This window comes from Colius striatus, chromosome 5, assembly GCF_028858725.1.
Source record: "Colius striatus isolate bColStr4 chromosome 5, bColStr4.1.hap1, whole genome shotgun sequence".
NCBI lineage: Eukaryota > Metazoa > Chordata > Aves > Coliiformes > Coliidae > Colius > Colius striatus.
The window spans coordinates 49,106,819-49,126,060 of record NC_084763.1 but is presented as its reverse complement, the minus strand read 5'-3'; the positions used below and the strand labels follow the sequence as shown (position 1 = coordinate 49,126,060).

Here is a 19,242-nt window from a genome sequence, read left to right as displayed (position 1 = left end):
ACCTGGCTGCTTTTAGCAGTTGTTTTTCTCAGATCATGTAGGCTATCATGACTTAATTTTGTGCCTCTTAATAGCTTAAAAATGTTTAGTAAAGCAGCTGTGACAGTGAAAGCAGCGTGTTTGTCACCTAAAATATATGCACGTGAGTTGAACTTCACCCTAACGAGAGTGAAAAAGTTGTTTTAGCTACCAGCTGTATTATGGGAGGGAGACAATCTGTTGAACAGCACTGACTGTTTAATGGAGTTCAGGTCTGCACTGGAGAACTCTTCACTGCTCTGTGAAAAGAAACTGCATTGGTGGTACAGAGTAGAGTAACAAGCCTGGAGTAGCTGACTATCCTGGGGTGTTATGAGTTGAGAGGATGAGCATCCTTAAGGATTATGTGGTGCTGTGGTAATTCAGCTAATTTGAAACAACCTAACTTGGATACTAATTTGGATACATCAACATGAATCAACACATGGGCTAAATCCCGCTGTGGGAAAGCAATTAGTGTTACAGGAAGAACCAGAGATGTTCTGTCTTTGACAAAGAAGAAAATAAAAGCAGTTGTGGTTCAAGATGTGGGAATCAAAAATTAGGCCACATGGCAGGTTTTGCCCATAGAGCTTGGTTTGCTTGGTCAGTTGCTCTCCACTGGGAGAGATCTTCAGTCTGTCTCCTGGCTCTTCTGTTTCCATCCAATAAAGTTTAAAATTAAAGATTTTGAGGGTAACTTTCTGTTAATAGATGCTACTGTTTTGTTCTTGTCTTCAGTGCTGATTAACCTTATTGAACAGTGTAATACAGACTAGTTTCTATGAGGTGGTTAAGTAAAAGCTCAGCATTTCTAGATGAATTGGTAGTTTAGTAATGTCACATGTTGAAGGCTCAGACTGTAGTAACTAAAGGGTCAGGTTCCTTGGGGTTTCTAGCAAAACCTGTAAAACCTTCCTTTCTCTGTGAATATAGCTACAGTTCATCAACAGCTGAGCTCTGAAAAGTGCTGTTGCTTGTGCTAATGACTGTGTCTATATGAGTGTCCAAGACAGCAATGTACTCTAAACTGCTTAATTCCCTGTAGTTAATCAGGTGCAACTGCCTGGTAGTTCTGCACTTGTTTTGATACCTTGGGATATACATTTGTGTGCTTCTGACCTATACCTTTTTTTGTGTTTATTTCTTTTAGGAGGAGGACTGCCTTTTGGATTTTGAGACACTTTGATGTGGTGGTGCAGAACTACCTAGAGGATTAGACCTGGACGGTTAGGATTTAAGGTGAGCCTGCACTGGAAAATGGATGCAGATGAAAACCATGAACTATGGGTTGATTGGTGGGATTCTTTTGTTTGGTTTCTTGGTTCTTTATTTTTTTCTGGAGTTGTTTGTACCAAACATTTAAAGAAGAATCTGTGTGTACTTCTAGTAATAATAGTATAATAAAATAAATAATAAATGCAAGGATATAGCAATTAAAGTCCAAGAATAGCCCTTAGGACCTTCAAAAGAGCTGGATGGTATTTAAGTACCTGGGAAACACTAAAGCTGCTTTAAGAAGAAATTTTTTTCAATATCAAAGTGACAATAAGAGCTCTCAAAACATCTCTGTAAACACTTTGAGGGAGCAGGCAGATGAATCTCCCGTTCCAGTCTTCCAATTGTCTTCCAGTTGTTGTTTAACAAAATACCTTTAGCCATTCTAGAGACATTTCCTTCTAACGTAACAATTAAACACAGCTTTGTAGTCTACCTTTCATGATGCCCATTCTTCATTTTCCAGACTTGTGGTGATGTGTTTACTTTCCAGATTTGATTAACTTTTTTTTCAGTTTTTTGCATTTCCCTCAGCAAACACGAACCAAGAGCAAAAGGGAACTTTTTTTGTGGGTGAGTTTGTGTAGCGAGTTCTGGCAGTCCCATAGGCAGAGCTCCCATAACTTGTGTAGTACATGAAATTAATACTGCTCTTTGAGAATTGTGTAATTTTTGTGAGTGGAGAGATGTGATTTCTTGGACATGATCAGGAAGGTCTCACTACTTTGTATCAGCAACATAAATATAGATGAGCTGTCTCTTAACTTTCCTTAAACAGAACTGATGTCTAATTCTAGCCATAGTGCCTGTAAAGAGCTGTCATCCTACTATTTCTTTTGCCACATGCAACCAGTGGAGGTATGGTAGGTGCTGTTTCAGTTGTTCCTCCAGAAGTATATGGGAACTGAAGCTTCTATAGCTTCTGAAGGTTGGAGGAACACAGTGTAAAGTGTGGAAGGTTGAATAGAAGCTTATTTTGCCGTTTTTTAATAAAAAGTGGCACTGGGGACAGGGTTTACTCTTAGCTTAAAGTTGTAAAGAGTTGCTGTAGAAAAGCTAAACCTAACTTTGATTCCCAAAGATTTGGGTTTGGTGCATGGTCATGGAAAAAAACTGAAACTCAACAATTCTGAATTAAAACATTTGTATAAAGTCACCTCCAAAATACTTAGAGGAAGCATATTCACATCATAGTTATTAGCTATATACTTTCTGTGCAGTGAATAATTTCATGAAAATTATGTGAACAGTCCTGTGAATTTAGATTTTAAAAGCTAATACGTACTTAGATAACTTCTTCCAGCAAAGGCTCAAGTAAGTCAAGCCTCCAGAGAGTTTCTTGCTGAACTTGCTTCTTAGTATATACAATCGTAAAATGGTTATAGTCTTCAGAAGATGAGGCTGTCAGACCATGTGGATGGGTATTCTGGCCGTATTTTTAAAAAATAGTAAAAGTCAACAACTAAAATCCATGAGGATTATTTTAGTAGACAGTTTAAATAACCAGAGATTGTTAACAGTCCACAATTTACTGAGATCGTGTGATTGAGATAAGACATAGCTTGAAAAGGTCTGATAACTAAACCACAGGCTATTTGGATATATGATCTTCAGATGAATGTTTGAGTTTTTCCACAGTATCTTGCAATACCATGCAGTATTTACTCTGTGTGATTAATGTATACTCAGTAAGCAATTATGTAGACTCCAGATTATCTACCCATAAAATGATACAAGAAAATTGGTGATTGCAGGAGGTCATGACCTAGCTTTCTATTTTGTTGCTGGAATTACATCTCAGTAAGACTGTCCAGTTGACTTTAGAGGCTGGGAAATGTGCAGGGCACAGTCACGTGGGTCACTTATACTCTCTTTCATATTGTTCCAGTAGATAGTTTATGAAAAGGTAGTTTATTGTTTGGCTCTTTTTTTCAATTTACAGAGTGTTGCCTTTGCAACATGTACTACCTGTATTGTGTAATTTCCACAAAAGACAGCAAAGCCAAGGCTTCATGTATAACTTCATGTGCTGTCTTGCTGGACACTTTAGTGTACGCAGTGTTCCTTCTAATACTGGTATATTTTTAATTACAGAAGTTTCAGCCAACTCTTGCTGTCTAGCATAGATTGGAAAACAGTGATTTCTTTAATTTCTGCTAAGTTAAAATACTGAGAATACCTGGATTTATAAATCCCCTGTCAGTGCTGCAGCACCCTTCAAGTTAATGCCCCATATTGAATACTCGTGCTATACTCTCTCTAACCTAGCTGGAAACTTCATTCTCTCCCTTCTGAGGATAAAAGCAAAACCATTTCTTTCCTATTTATTCCTTCATATGTCAGTAAGACTGTTTTCTTCTACTATGGTTTCAATTCAGCTAGCTTTCTGAATACTCTGTAAGCTGAATTATTAATGCTCACACCATTTTGAAAAACAATGCCATGCAGTATATCACTGCCTCTTGCTGACCCAGTGTTGTAGTTTTACCCCAGCTGGCAGCTGAGCCCCACACAGCTGCTCACCCCATGGGATGGGGAGGAAATTGGAAGAGTGAAAGTGAGAAAAACCACACAGCAGAAACATTTTTCTTTTGCTGTTTTGAGTACAATTTGCTTGAACTTTTTCACTTTACTGCTACAGAATTGTAGTACTAGACTTAATGCAAAATGCAAGCCTACAATGAATGTCATTCTGTTGGAAGTAGTTTGCTCTGATACAATGCATGATTGTGCTTTTGTTCAAGTTTGTTTGGTGTAGTACCTGTCATGCCTAGTGTTCTCTACCAATATCACTCATGCTCAGTTTGGCTGAGAGTGAAGAGGTTAGTGTTGGATTAGCCTGGCATCTTGTGTAGAGATTTGATGTCCTCACTTGTGCTTAAAGTGTATCAGCTCTTCACCTTCTATATTGTTGGTAAGGGCTGGTCTTTTGCCTTTTTCTCCATACAGTTCCTCTTAGGCTTTGGGATTGCACTACTTGAAGGCATACTCAAAGCTTTGGTTTTTGCTGTCATTAATTTTCTCTTTGTTGAGAGCATTGGGAACTTTTAGTAAATATGCTGACAGGTGAAGAAGGGTGGGATAGGGACAGTGTAAAAGCATTTTCTTTACTGCTGCATCTCTCTCAAAAATGATAATTATTGGTAAGGAAGGAAATTATGCCCAAGGTCACTTTCAGAAGTTTAACATGCACATAGCCTGGGCTGTTGCCAGATGTCCTTAGCTGTTTATTATGATCAACAAAACAATATCTTGGCTATTTGAAGGTTGTAAACTTTGGGTGAAACCACTAATCCATTGTCTGACATGCCTTTTATCTTTAGGAATCTTTTATTTCCCCCAAACTATAATAACTCGAGAGTGTTGATGTGAAGCCATGCAAAGCAAGAGAGGGTCAAGAAATCTGAAAAGTGATGACTCAATTGTACTGCTTTTGTGAATTTCGTTGTATTGTGCATTCTAACTTCAGTAATGGCTTTGGTGTTTGAGACTTGCAACTGATACCTTTTCTGAAAACAGAGGGAAACAGGAGAGGGAGCACTCAGTTTATTTCAACAACCACATACAACACTTCCAAAATACACATGTGGTCCTATCGCAGAGTTATGAATCTTAGGTTATCTAGCAGTGACTAACATGGTGAGACAGTAGCCTAATATGTCCATGCTTTATTTAGAAAAGGTAGTTCTTATCAGAGACAAGGAACACCAGTGTCTCATTCACTGTGTTTGCTGAGTCCCTAAGTATGGATATCAAGTCTGTCAGCAGTTCATGCTGCAAGATGCAGAAGTTCACCTTTCAGGGACTGACTTCAAGTTCTTGAGGATTTTGCTGTCCAGAAAGAAACAAACTCCTCTTCTCCTTCACCATATCTCCTTCCAAATGTACTTTTTAGGCTGTCCTATGATTTTATAGAATCATAGAATGGTAGGGGTTGGAAAGGGACCTTTAGAGATCGTCTAGTCCAACCCCCCTGCAGTCTAAGTTAACAAAGGATTGTGCTGTCCCTTGATCAGATATATTTTTTTTTTCAGTTACCTTGTGGTGATTTTTTTTTTTTTTTTTACACTGGAGTGGTGGTTCACAAACAAGTCATAACAGCTTTCTAAATTCTTCAGGTGGAGCCTAGATTATACCAGTCACTAATGTTTAGAGCGTGCTATAGGTTAAGAAAAAATAAAAAGACCTTCCTCACTATAGAGTTAAACCTGTAGAGTCCTGCTGTTTTTCTTCAGTAAGACAGCAATCTATTGCTGTTCTCCCTATTTAAAAATAAAATGGAAGAGCAAATCTTGCCTGGCAGACTGGGACATCCTGAGGTTTGGGGGCATATACAGTTAGCAGTGAAGACAGCAGTGCTGGAGGGCACAGGTTTAGACATAAAACACATGGATTGATTGTTATAGGCAGATACTGCAGCCAAACTGGGGATTGTGTGGCATGATCTAGGTAAACCTGCTTTAGCAGGACTGGATGTTCTCTAGAGGTTCCTCCAACCCCTACCATTCTTTTATTCTATGATTACTGAAGTCTATGACTGTACTCTCTGAGTTGCCACCTTCTCATCAGTTTAGAGCCCTGGCAATTGTTTGACCCTGTGGCAATAACATCAAAGGTAATATGCATCTGATAGTGAAAGAATGAATGGTTTGTTCTCCAGAAAGAAGAAATATATTTGTGTTGTTTTCTTTTTGGTTTTAGGTTTATGGTTTTTTCTTTCTTTCTTAAAAGTTAAATAGAAAACCCTCCGTGGGTCATTGTAGACTCTCACAGAAACTTGAATATGCTAAATGAGCGTGGTTCCCTTGCTGAGCCAATAGGCATGGCCAGGCACAGGCAACACTTTTATCCCACGAGAGGGAGGAGGGGTGAATGAGCTACTAGATATAAGCTGAAACAAAGCCATGCTGTCCTTCTGAGTCATTCGCATGCACTGGATGGGTAAGGCTTCTTGCTTCATGAGACACAGAAGTGGGGTCATGATTCTAACAATGGATGCTGGTGAGTTACTTTTTCTTAAATTTGCCCTTTTTGTTTTCTGGGAAGTCTCCCCTCCTGCCCCAAGTTTGAAAAGAAGATATCTGTAAACTGGGAAGCTGAATTGTTAAATACATGCTTACTTCAGACTTCCCAAACAGTGTGCACTTTACTCTGTGTTACACTGGTGTTATTTCTTGGCTATTACTCCTGAGGCACATAGCCTCTCTTGCAGTGCAAGACCTTGGTATCAAAAGTTCGTCAGTTAATTTGTGCTTCTTGTCTTAATTGGGACGGAACCTGTGTTTTGAGAAGTGCATGATGTCTCACTGCCTCTGGTAATAGAGGTGGTAGTCTCTGGAAAATACATTCTAGATCTAGTATATTGAACTAATATATTGGCTGTGGCTTCCTCTATTCTGATTACAGAAATTTTGTATTGGGGAAGAAATGGGGAAAAAAATGCTGCATTTCTGTAGTAGTCAGTTCTGCTTTGTGTGTTTATAGCCAGGTCTGGCTTGAAGTCTGTCTAAAATGAGTGCACACAGGAGTTTGGGTTTTTTTTTCTAAATTAGAAGGGAAAGTGAAATCTTTAACATAGTTCCCTGTGCAATATGGAGAATGAATGCAAACAGTAAGATGCACAGTTGCTTCTATGAAAGAAACAAGCAGTCCCAGTCCTGCTCCTTGAGAGGGGGTGTGTTTCCATGTCATAACTTGCATCCTTCAAATTCCACAGTAATAAAAAGACCTTGGATTTTAAATGGTTATAGATAGGGCATAAAGCACCATTGGTTGTGCTCTGGCAGCATGCTCACGGCTGCTCTTTCTACCAGTTGCAAGCATGCCTGCTGCATTTTTAAGAGCTCTGTTGAACTTTTGTCAGCAGTTGGTTCAGCTATTTTTTTTTTCTCCACAGTGCAGATGCATAATGTGACAAGTTCTACCAGCCATATTCAAAGCGATAAACTTATTCAGGCAGATCTTGCTGTTCTGTTTTTATTCTTTGTCACATGCTCAGTTTATTCCACGGTAATGAAAAGCTCACTGTCCCCTATGCATCTGAATTGATTTGCTTAGGCATTTGCTAGGGCCTGAAGGGAAAACTCTGCATGCCCTCTTCCAGTTCTTTGACTTCTTTGAGACTTCCAGAAGGTGACGCAGCTGGGTTCTTCATGCACAATTGAGGAGATTGCAAGCCACTTCATTGAACCCACCTACACTTAATTAAGTTGCTTTGTCATCATTTGTTACATGCTTTGAAAATCAGTTAAAACTCAGGCCTTGTAACAGAAATGATAGGATTTAATGCAAGCTCAGAGAAAAGCAGAATGGCATATGGCTGACAGTTTTCCATTACTTGGAGGATGATGTTTTTTGCATTTTCACCCTTTCCTTAGGGTTGTTTCTAGAGGAGACAAATTTCAGGCCCTTCTTAAAGCACTTGGAGTACTGGAATTAGCAATCCCTTGTCTCCCCACTTCAACAAGTAGGACTAGATGCCTGGATGACAGATGTCATGCCCAGTGTTAGAGGAGGATGCCCTGGCAATGTTCATGATTTACTTACTTGCCCACAAGACAGTTCTTCCCCTTTGAAGCACCAGAGTACTTGTACCGCACTGGAGTAGTTTATCCTTTTGTTTTGGAAAGACTGTGGAGACTTTAATAATATATGGTTTAGGAAAAAACCCTCTTTTATTTGTGTATACTTAGGTGTTTGTGTTGTGTGGTTTCTTTGCACTGTGAGGTGAACCATAAAGATAATGCTGCTCACCTGTGTTTCACTAGATCCTAACCTGTGTACCTTTTCCCAGAACATTGTCACTGCACTAGTTTCTCAGGAACTGCTGGGCTCTAGTAGTCCTCATGATAATATTCAGTTGTGTTGACATGCATAGTTAGTAAACATACATTTTGAAAGCTCCCAGTTTTTTAAGATCTTAAATTACAGTTTTCACAGCTTCTTTGAGGAAAAATGGTTGGAACTACCTAAAAGCAAACATTGTAATACAAGGATTTATAACAGTGAGTTGTAGTACTTCTTAACTGTATTTAAGTTACAGAAAATATATGCAAGCATTTCAGTGCTTTGTGCCTTAATCTGGGACACAGATAGTTTATCTGCTTGCTTTTTCCCACCTTTTAAAGTTCAGCTGGCTGTCCTTGCAACTATTTACCTATTTCAGATTATATGTTTCCATTACAAGTCAAGGCTGATAATGTTTTTTTTTAATGGATATCAAAATCTTAAACTGTTTTTTAACAGTACAAACCTTCTATTCCTTAAGGTAATTCTAAGCATATTTGTGCACTTGTCTCAGTTTCTATTAAATGTATTTTGTCCTGCTGCATTGGTCTTTGCAGCACTTAATTTCTCACAGGAGTAGGACTAAAAAAGTTTTGGATGGGAAGAGTGAAAAAAAAAAAAAGAGCTGCAAGACAGGGTTGACAGTGTAATTGGATTTGAAGCAGCTACAGGCTGGGGCTCTTGCAACAGCTGATTTGATCCTTCTGAGTTTCAAGAGCTATTTATGGTAGATTAGCTGTATCAAAGCTCTACTGTTCCAACCATAAAAGGTTGGTCCTATGTGAAGTTGCCACACTGCATTTGGCTTAGTCCTCTGAGATTGGAGAGCCTATAGCTTTTTCTGTGGATAAATCCAGTGATGGATGGAAATGCTAAACGCAGATCAAGGAATAACATTGTTGAGGACTTCAGATGGCAGCGAACTCATAAAAGGAGGTTTTCACTAATACATTTTTTTCTCTAATGTTTGGAATCAGCACTTGGATATAGCTCCTGCATATTTACAGCATTTGGTGAACGCATGCTTTTAGGAAAGCGCTGTTCTAAATTTATCTGACTTATCTGAATCATCTTGACTGCACATGTACTTGCCAGCCTTGCATGTTGATATTTGGTAATTTTTGTGAAGTCATTTTTCTGTTTTCCTAGCGGGTGAGTGTTAGGTCCTTTTGGAAAGGAATCTTAGCTGAAGTGAGAAACTTCTCTAAAACAAGAATTATGAAATTCCTGGCTAAAGAGAGCTTCAGGCATTATCAGTAACTATTTTGAGAAGACTTTGACCCCTTCTACTGCATCTATACCTTCTTTATTTCCTCCCTTGTATAAAGGCAGACAAGTGGATTTTTTTACAGGATTCTGAAGTAAGTAGCACCTCATTTGGAGAGCCTGCACGCAGTCGCTTGAGCCAGTTGTTTGAGAATATTTGTAGCTTTGTCAGATTGAAATGTGAGTGGGTTTATTCCAGCCTGGGCATGCCAGTCATTCAGCTTTCCTTAAGGCATTTTGTGTTTTTATTCTTGTGGTTTTGCTTGGAGGATGAGTTCATTCTGCTATGAATGGAAAGTCCTGTCGCTGGTTGGTTTGCATGTGAGGTGTCTCTCTTTTCTTTTTCCGTTTTAACGTGTTAACCTTAGCCACAGTAAGCAGCTATATGAACAATTCAGTGAAAACAAAGTTTTTCAGCGGTCATTTTCTCTTGTGTTTAAGAAGTTCTATCAACTCATGTGAATATAATTTCATTGGATAATAGGGTTTTTTTGAGACTTGGAGGATTCTGAAGAAAGTTTCCTCCAACTTTCTGTTCTCTTATTTTTAAGCATTACCAGGACACCACAGGTGAAAGTTACTTGGACTATTTTACCTTCCTCTTTTGCAGCAATATCAGCTGTTAAAGAAAGGGAGCATAAAGGATGAGGGAGGTGTTAAGGTCTTGCTTTGAAGATGTTCCAGGAGGTGTATTTGAATGTCTAGAAACTCAAGGATAGTGACCTTGCCATAGAAATAAATTTTCTGGTTTTCAGTTTCCCTTTTGGGAGCTGCTAGTTTGTCATCTTCCACTTTCTTTTTATTAGCAATCTGTATTTCTTTGTCAAACGTACCTCAAATTTTTAATCAGAACTATACATGCTTTTGCTTTTAGCCTACAGAATACCAGAAGACTGAACTTGTCTGGAGGGTTACTGTTTAAAAATGATTTTATCAATTTAGGGATAGAAATATTTTATTGGAATAAAGCTCCCGATATATATAATAAATATTTCTCACACAGAGCTTGTAAGATACACATTTAAATACTTCTATCTGCATATGTTATAGGAGATTGAATCCTTCTACCTGCAGATACAACGAGGGTTAGAAAGAAACTGCCCGATCAATATTCTTGACATAGCCCATTCATTTTTGTCTTGGATTAGCAGATGTGTACTGCAGCTTAAGACTTGACTTTCATTTTTCTGGAAACAACGTAAAAACACTTTAGTCAGTTTAGTAGGCAATCTTTTTTTAATATATGATCTTTTTTTTCCTTTGCGTTTTAAAAAACAAGTGGACATAAATTGCTCCACCATTTTAGCATGCCCGTGTTATGCTTCTGTAAACCTGTTAGAAGATGTCAATGCCTTAAAAAAGACCTCAAAGACATCAGATATGGAGGTTAGGTGCCCCAGAATCTGCACAAGAGCAAGAAGACACTGTTAGAGGTCTGAACTTGAATTTCAGGCTCGAATGCTCTAAGGGCGTAATACAGGAAACATTTTGATTGATGAGAGGTAACATTATAGGCTTCTCTTTGTGCAGCAGATGCTTCAATTTGTAAACTTTCTTCTCTATTATCTCTGGGGATTAGTCAATTTAAGTGTTAGTTCTGCCTCTTCCAATGACGTTTTGTCTTGATTGGTTTGCTAAAGTACATTTTTGGCAAAAATTTCCAGTGGGAAGGAGGATTTCAGATTTCCGAGAGCTTTATTCACATTCAAGCTATGGCTTTGTACTTGGCATTTCCTTGGTAAGCTCCTTTTACTTGATAGTTTATATGAGACAAAAGTAGTAGGGACAGACAAGTAATTTTAACCTAGGTATGCTATTTTAACTTTTAGACAGAGAACAGAGATGATATATCTGTACATAGAGATCCCCAAAACCATCTAGTTGAGGAAAAGTGAAACAGCAGTACACGTTTCTTCACACCAAGTCAAGGTAGACTCATAAATGGTGAAGTTGAGCCATTTGTGACCATTTCCAGACAGCTCAGAAGAGTCCTTTGCCAGTTTTCTGTGTATGTGTTATCCTGCACGCATCGTAACACACGATGAGCTGAGGTTTCTCTCTTGTTTAGATTTAGGGCGATGGAGTGTTATGAAAGCCTTGTATATTCTCAGTACACTTGTTTATGCAAAACATTTCTTAACAATGTTTAGAATTTGTGAGTTTGGGTTTTTTAAAGGCAACATTGTCAATTTCCTTGCTTAGTTCAAAAGACTGGCTCTTATCTGTGAAGCCATTCATGTGATGAACTTAGGTGAAAATTGCACAAGCTTGTTTAGTTTAAATTGCCATTGTCAGAGTTCACACTTGTTCCTCAACATGTTGGCAGTTGTGCATGGCAATTTCACTACAGTTCTAAAGAGGCAAAAGTTCTGGAAGAGTTTGCAGTAACCGAGTGGCTGAGGTTACTCACTTTGCAGAGTCATCATGGCTTGCAGAATGTTTTCTTGCTGAATGCACAGGCTTCTGTTTCTCCACCGAGAAGCCTCCATTTGGTATAACGTAGGGGCAAGTGTGCTTTCAGAGGAAGCAGAGGCTAAATTCTCTCCACTAATTAAGTCACTAATTTTGTGACTTTCCCAACTAGGCAGTTTAGAGTTAAAAGGCACATTGGAAGGTCGTGATTTTTAATGAACAAAACATGTCCTAGTTGGAATCTGCCTTAAGCAGATAAGAATGCATTGGGTAACTGGTGATAAAAATGCTTCTGATGTCACTTGCTCACATGGTGGTGTGTTGAAGGGAGATGAAATCTTTTGTGATTTTTATTTGTATTTAGTTGATGGGGTGGTCTGTCTTTGCTCTAATGAGTTAAAGTTTTCAGAGTTAAAGAAAACCCCAATAGTAAAAAAAATCTGTGAAGTAAGGCTTCAAAGACCCAGATTAAAATAATTCAGATTTCTGGGGTTATCTCTATTCAGATATACAAAAGTGCATTACGATGAACTTGGATATGAAGCATTGTGTATCATCATAACTAAGGCTAGGTACATTTCTAAAAGGACTTAAGGTTTCATCTGACTGTTACACAGGAAGTGTGTAATTTCCCAACAGAATCGAGCCATTTGATGCTGAAAGCTGCCATACTGTTACTAGTAGTCTGTTACAAAGGAACTGGGTTCAGGTGTTAGCTGAGAGATTGTGTGCCAAGTACTGTGAGAAGTTAATAATACTTTCATGGAGTTAATGACTGCCAAATGTGCTCCTCGAGGCTTATACCTGCAAAACTCTTGGCAGTGAGCAAAGATCTGCAGGATTTCACTCTTGTTCCATCATATCAGCCTTAGATTAGACAAAATTACTGTCTGTTCTCTAAAATAAGCAAAGCTAGCACTGTCTCCTATTAGATCGCTGCAGGAGGAGGGAAGAGTGTGGAGTAGTGTTTCAAAACAGTTGCACCAAATGATCTAGGGAATATGCGAGGTCTATGTGCTTCACATGTGACTTCAGTCTTGCCCTTTCTGACAGGAAGCCCAGTCAAGCCTCAGAGACAGCTAGAATAACTATCTAACTCTTAGAAAATAATTGCCCCAGCTGTTTATATTAGGGTGAAAAATGGACAGTATTTCAATTTCATTTTCCATTAAGTGCCAACTGGCCCCAAAACCAAAGTAAGACTCTACTGGAATCAACATTTCAGGCAGCTGTTGGCACTCCAGTGGTGACTAGGGGTTGGTAATGCTAACCCTCTATCCTCAAGTCAGCTCTGGGAGTTGAGAAACCTGGGTTCACTTGGCTTTTAATATCAGTTGTCATAACACCTGCCTGCCTTCCTTCAGTGTCTAATAAAAAAACTTGCCTGATTTGTTAACACAGGCAGCTGAAGCTGAACTAAGGCAGTTGTTGCTCCAGCAGCATTGGATTTCACTTTTTCTTCCTCTTTGTTGTGAAGATAAGTAGCTATTTTATGCAGTGAGTAGAGCTAACCTTGAATGAGATTTCTTATTGTAGTTAAACCATCAAGAGCATGTAATTCATTTGAAAGAAATAGACTCAAAGATTCAATGGTGATAATCCTAAGCAACGTGATAAACTCTGGAAGCTGGGGAAAATGAAGCTTACTTGCATGCCTTAACAACCATAGCTAGACTTAGTTTATACTAAAACTACTTCAAACAAGAAACATATGACAACTCCCTGAATTGCACTCAGTGAAACCTGTATGAATTGTACAAGCTGACTTGGAAAACTTAGCTCAACTCCCATCCCTTCATTCTAATCAGATAGTGTAAGGGTGGTCTTTGCAAGCAAGGAATCTTTACAGTCATAGCTGGAGGTTGTGTTTCAGAATGGGAAACTAGATTTTGTAACTGTAAAATGAACTGAAGGCTTTACAGGCTGCATTGCAGTTACAAGTTTAAATACCAAATTCTCAGGTTGAGGTTTCACATGTTTTCTTCCATTTCTTATTACATTCTTAGAAAAACTCTATACCTTATAAAACAGCACAGCATATGTTTTGGGTATAGACCTCTACATGGTTAATGGTACACAGATATCTAAAGGTATGCTAAAGGTAGTTGTGGCAGATGCAATTTAAATATTGTCAAAATCCATTTGTCAGTTTATATGTGCAAATATTGGTGTTAGGGGTGTTGTAACAATTGTTTTCTTAGTATTTAGGTAGGGTGAGTCCTGCCTCTCAGCCATTTAAAACTGAACTGAGCAATTAACACAAAAATGTTCCTATACGTCTGCAAAATAATCAAGAACATTGCACTTTCAGTCAAACTTAACAACTGTACCATGAATGAACCAAGCCATTAAAATGATTTTTGTGGTCAGTTTGGCTTACATTGCTATCATATTAACTTGTTCTTCAACTGATTATAGATATTTTGTACCTAAAACAGTAATGAATGAGAGCTTCTGGAAGAAACGTATTCTGTTTGCAAACGTAGTTTGTATTTGGCATTTGCACAACTTGGATATTGTTGTTGAAATTTCTAGAAAGGATAAGGGTCTTTTGGCTTATTCAGAGCAAGAAAGATTTAACTGAACTAACCATTAGCATGTACGAGTCTATACCAAGCCTTATTCTAGGTAGATTGCTATGTGTATTTGAAGAGCAAGCTGTGCAGCCAGAGATCCCACAGAGGTGGATATGGGGTATTTAAGCTGCAGAAAGCTTGGTTAGGTTTGTTGAAAGAATAGCAAAGAAATTATTGTCTTGAAGTATCTCAGACCTCAAAAAAAAAAAGAGATCTGATGATTATATGCTTAAATGTTGGGCCAGGTAAGAGAGATCAGTGTTCAGCTCAGGGGACCTCTGTTAATTTTGAGTTGTGAAGTTAAAAAAAAAGCTCCCATATATGCAAATAGTTGGTGTTTGTCTTCTGACCAGAGGCTTGGAAGCCTTTGCTGCTCAGTCATTAGATGAAGTCACAACCCTTTATGTGTAAGGGTTCTGTTTAGGTGGGCACAGGAAAAATGATCTATCCTGGCACTTGTTCAGAGCTATAAAGGCTCTTAATTTTTCCAGTGTTAATCATGTTTTGGACTCTTTGGATTATGTATGTTTGCTGGCTATAAGGATTCGTAATGGTTGAGTCAATGGAGAAAACATAGCATCAACACGCTTCAGTCCAACATTTTGTTCTCTGAGCAAGTAACGTGTGCCAGACATATAAACTAGGAGGATTTATAGCAATTACTAATGGCAGAAAAACATAACATCATCAATAAGGCTTTGTGTTCTTCATAACTGCCCTGCTTTAAAACAGAGAGGTCAAGAGCAGCTTTGCTGTTCACTTTCTCGTAGGTTGGTGTGTAAGACTGTCTTGAAATGGGCTCAGCTTGTGAGCTTCAAATTCAGGTCTCCTCATTTCTCTTGGAAATGCCTAGGCAAGTCAGACACCATTTGATGAGGCTGATCCCTTGCTTTCCTGCTGCTGTCAGGAATGATGGCTGTTATCCACCTGTGTTACATACTCAAGCACACCTAGTGCACCGTGTTTCTGCAAATGTTTAAGGCTAGGGATACCGAGTTCTTCTGAGTCCTTTAGGCAGCTGATGGTTTGGATTGACAGATGGGAGTAGTGGAATCGGCAACATTGCTTTAAAACAGTAGTTTAGGAATCCCCTTCAGTCAGCATCCTTTTCAGAGTTTGATTCTGAACTACTCTGTCCATGTGCATCAGTTGGCTACATGGTCTCCTAGGCAGAGAAACTGCTCTGAGAAGACTTTTTTCCCCTTCCTCTCTAGCCCCGTGGGTTCCCCAGGCTTGCTCACCATGCCTGTGCCAGTGTGGGTGCTGATTTAGTGGGGGAGTCAGGGTTTGAAAGGAGCTGCTTAGTGTGGGAGTGAGAATGAAAGACAGATGAGAAGGGAACACTGTGTTGACTCTGGTTAGATGGCAGGAGAAGGCACAAAAACTAGGGCCATATGGGCTGTGAAGTACCTCAGTGCTTTGCATTGCTTTCACCATATTAAGTGCTATGTCAATGTTTAAATATTTGCTACTCAAGGTCTGTCATACTATGTTCATGATAGCCTGTTTGTTTGATTTAGAGGCTTAAACAAGCCACAGCAAGGCAGGTAGAACGATGTGTTGTGCTACTATTCTTACGACACGGAGAACTTCTTATTTTAAGACACCATAATGATTCTGGGACCAAGCCTAGTGCTTTTCCTTCTAGCCTAGTGTTAAGATTGCCCAGTTACCTACTTGTGTCTGTGCTGTGCTTCTGAAAGAGCATTTAAGTCTAACCAGTCTTCTACTTGAAATTAGTTAGCTCTGCACCTTACATTTGAGATGTAAGTAAACTTTTGTCATGGATTAAAAAGGCTTCCTTGCTGCCTGTGCTGGGATGTTACTTAGGTAAAAATAGGTGTAAGTAAAGCTAGGGACTAATTTTGAAGTGCAGCTACAAAAGCCTGATGTTTGATATGGGAGTATATTTACAACTTGATTGAAGCCAGCACATGAGCAGCTATAGTGAAACATGGATGAATATTTCCAAATTAAGCCTAGGGCCAATAATTGAGTAGACTTTTAGGAGTGACTTGCAATGGCCTGTGTTGATGCGAGACTGAATGTGGACAACAAAATGACATGACAACACCACTCTGTGGAAGTAATTCTATGGGAAAAAAAGTGACTCCACACACACTCCTCTTGGCAAACACTTAAGATAAATCAAGAGCTGTTAGGCTTAGTCACCCTGGCTTGTCTTCCTTGGTGTCACAGTCAGCCTTGAACAGCAGATGACTTACTCCCTATACAAGACTTTGGAGGGACAGAGAGAGAGAAAACTGAAAGTAGGAGTTGAGGGAAATGAAGGATTAGGGACCAGGCTTTCAGACGGCAACCTAGAACTGGTTTCAAGAAGAACTAAGGAAAGTACTTAGAGAAGAGGATCTCTCTCATGCTTTTGTTTTTACTATCTTGATTGGATAAATTGGCTAGTTTAAACAGGATCTTGACCTCTCTGTGGAGAATAGACAGCATTGATATGCTGGGATAATAGTCTAAGATTTAATATGAGTATTGCATCATGAGGTTATACCCTAAGAGGTGTAAATGACTAGTTCTTGACATAACTTACATGTTGTGCACCCTGACAGTGCCTTGTTCCTAGTTCTTGACATAACTTACATGTTGTGCACCCTGACAGTGCCTTGTTCCTTAACTCACGTTGTTTTATTCCTTATTAAAATCTCTGATTTAGCAGCTGTGAAAATGCAGCCTGCTCCTCAGTGTAACAAATGGTTTGAGTTGAAATCAAGTCAGGATTGATTAACACTATAATTATAATATTGCTTCCGTCTTGCAGTAAGTAATTGAATTGCCAGGTAACTTTCTGGTCTTTGCATTGCTTCCACAAACATGTATTTTGGTTCTCCCTATTAGCAGGGGACCAAAACTTAAGAGTGGCTATTGCAAGTTCCACAGACTGAAACCTGACTATGAAAGCTGATGCAGCCGAGATGCATCTTTCTGCCTGCAAAGGGATGTTTTACTGCAGCTTCTGCTGGGCAGACGTGTGAATCCTGCTGATGCAGAAGAGTAATTTTGTCAGTTCACTGGAGGTTAAGTGTATTCAGTAGAGTACTTGGTGGTACTATTCCCATGGTCATTAAGCTGTACTCCCTGTGGGTGGTCTGGCAAGGCAGACAAGCTCTAAATGTTTTGAAACATTTACAAAATTCAGGGCCCTGGCCAATGTGGCTGTGTATCAATACAAGAGTATTGGGTGCAAAAAACTATTGGGCATTCAGTTTTACCCAGTCCATCATGTTTTTCCTTGTAGCTGAAAGTCCATCCTACAGTCACCTCCCAAATGTCGTAGCTGTTTAGCTTTAAGGGTTGACAGCTACTCAAGCCTGATTTTGTTGCGGGCTAGAGATTTAGCTTGTAAGTCACAAAATAAACAAACAGAGCAGAGTTTTGCAGGGCAGACTTCATTTGGGGTTTTTTCCCCCCCTCCTCTTAGAGCTCCTAGAGAAGCAAAAATTGAGCTCATAGCTCAGGGATTCTTTAAGTAAATTATTTTGGCCTTCTGTTGTTTTTTGTGATTTTTTAAGTAGTAACAACAACAAACTCCCCACATTCTGCTTCTAAAAGAGTTCTCTTATAAATGAAAGGTCCGCCTTCCCCCACCACCACAAAGGATCTATCCCCGTTAGGGCAATGAGGCTGCTTGTGACTTTCACAATAGTTCTTTGTGTTCTGAGGACGTTGCATAAATTACTCTCTCTCCTCCCAAAAGAAGACTGGGAACTAAAAAACAAGGCCTAATAGCCTGGTTTCTCTACAGAAGCAAACGAGAAGTACTGTAATTCAAGCACAGGGATGCTGTGATTGCTGTATTCTGACCTGTGGAAAGGACTGCCTGTAGTGCCAAGCTTTTCACCAGGTTTTGGTATGAATTTACAGTTCTATTCCCAAACTCTGTTCTCTGGCCAGAGCTTTGGCCTGGGAGCTGGGGGAAGCATCAAGTGAAAAACTGCAAGTGATTATGTTCTGTAAAGCCATTTTATTTATGATACTTCAAACTTTCTGGCCAACAGACCATTGTATCAGGCACAATTTTAGCCTTTCCCTTTTTAAAACAGGATCATGATTACATCCTTCATAACTTCTGACCTTTCTTCTTTACTGTCTCAGTTGCTGGTCTCCAATTTCCCTTCCCTTTCCCTTCAAGGATTATACTTTTTAAATTACTTAAGTAATTTCTTTTATCTGCATTTCCCTCCCCCTTTTTCTCCTGCTAACCTATCTTCAGGTTCCATTTGGTGGAGACACTTTTAAATATGGCATTTGCCAAAGGGTACTGTTGGAAATGGCTTCCAAACTCAGAACTTTTTGCTTTGTAAATATTTAGAGCAGAAAAAGAAAACAGAAGCTTTGACTGCTCATTTATGACAGATCAAACCTCTTGCTGCTTTTATTCTGAAGTGATGGTGGTAAGGGGAAAATCACATAATTGCATCAATTCTTCTAAGGTAATATTTGAGGGTGTCTTCAGAAAGAGCTATTTAAATCTGTTTTGTTAGGAAACAACAAAAGCAGTTCTGAGCTTGACTGATCTGCCTCCGCTGAGGAAGGAGAAGTATAGCCAAGGAACATATAAGAGAAATGACAAATACTATTTGCCTTTCTAGTTTTGCTTTCCAGTTTGCGTGAATGTTAGGAGGAGGCTTCTAAACAATTGACTAAAAATACACCCAGGTGAATACATTTAACATAACCTTCAATTTCACATGCCATACAAACTGTGCTCTAAATATTTGATGGTCGATTCAAGTTCACAAGAGCTTTTTGATCTACCTGCACTATGAACTTTAATTGAGCTCTTATTTCAAAACTGGAGATGCTTTACATCTGGGAATGGTTGAGTCATACATCTGTGAAATGAAGTAATGTCCAAGCCAGTAGTTTAAAACTGCAGTAC

At 39.0% G+C, this 19,242-nt stretch overlaps 1 long non-coding RNA gene across 1 annotated transcript in view; it reads left to right on the top strand.

The window, feature by feature from the left end:
- LOC133625471 (uncharacterized) overlaps positions 1-19,242 on the top strand; it is a 77,049-nt gene that overhangs the window by 27,197 nt on the left and 30,610 nt on the right. Inside the window, exon 2 of the long non-coding RNA XR_009818744.1 lies at positions 1,172-1,260. This is a non-coding gene — a long non-coding RNA (uncharacterized LOC133625471). The remainder of the gene's footprint in view (positions 1-1,171; positions 1,261-19,242) is intronic.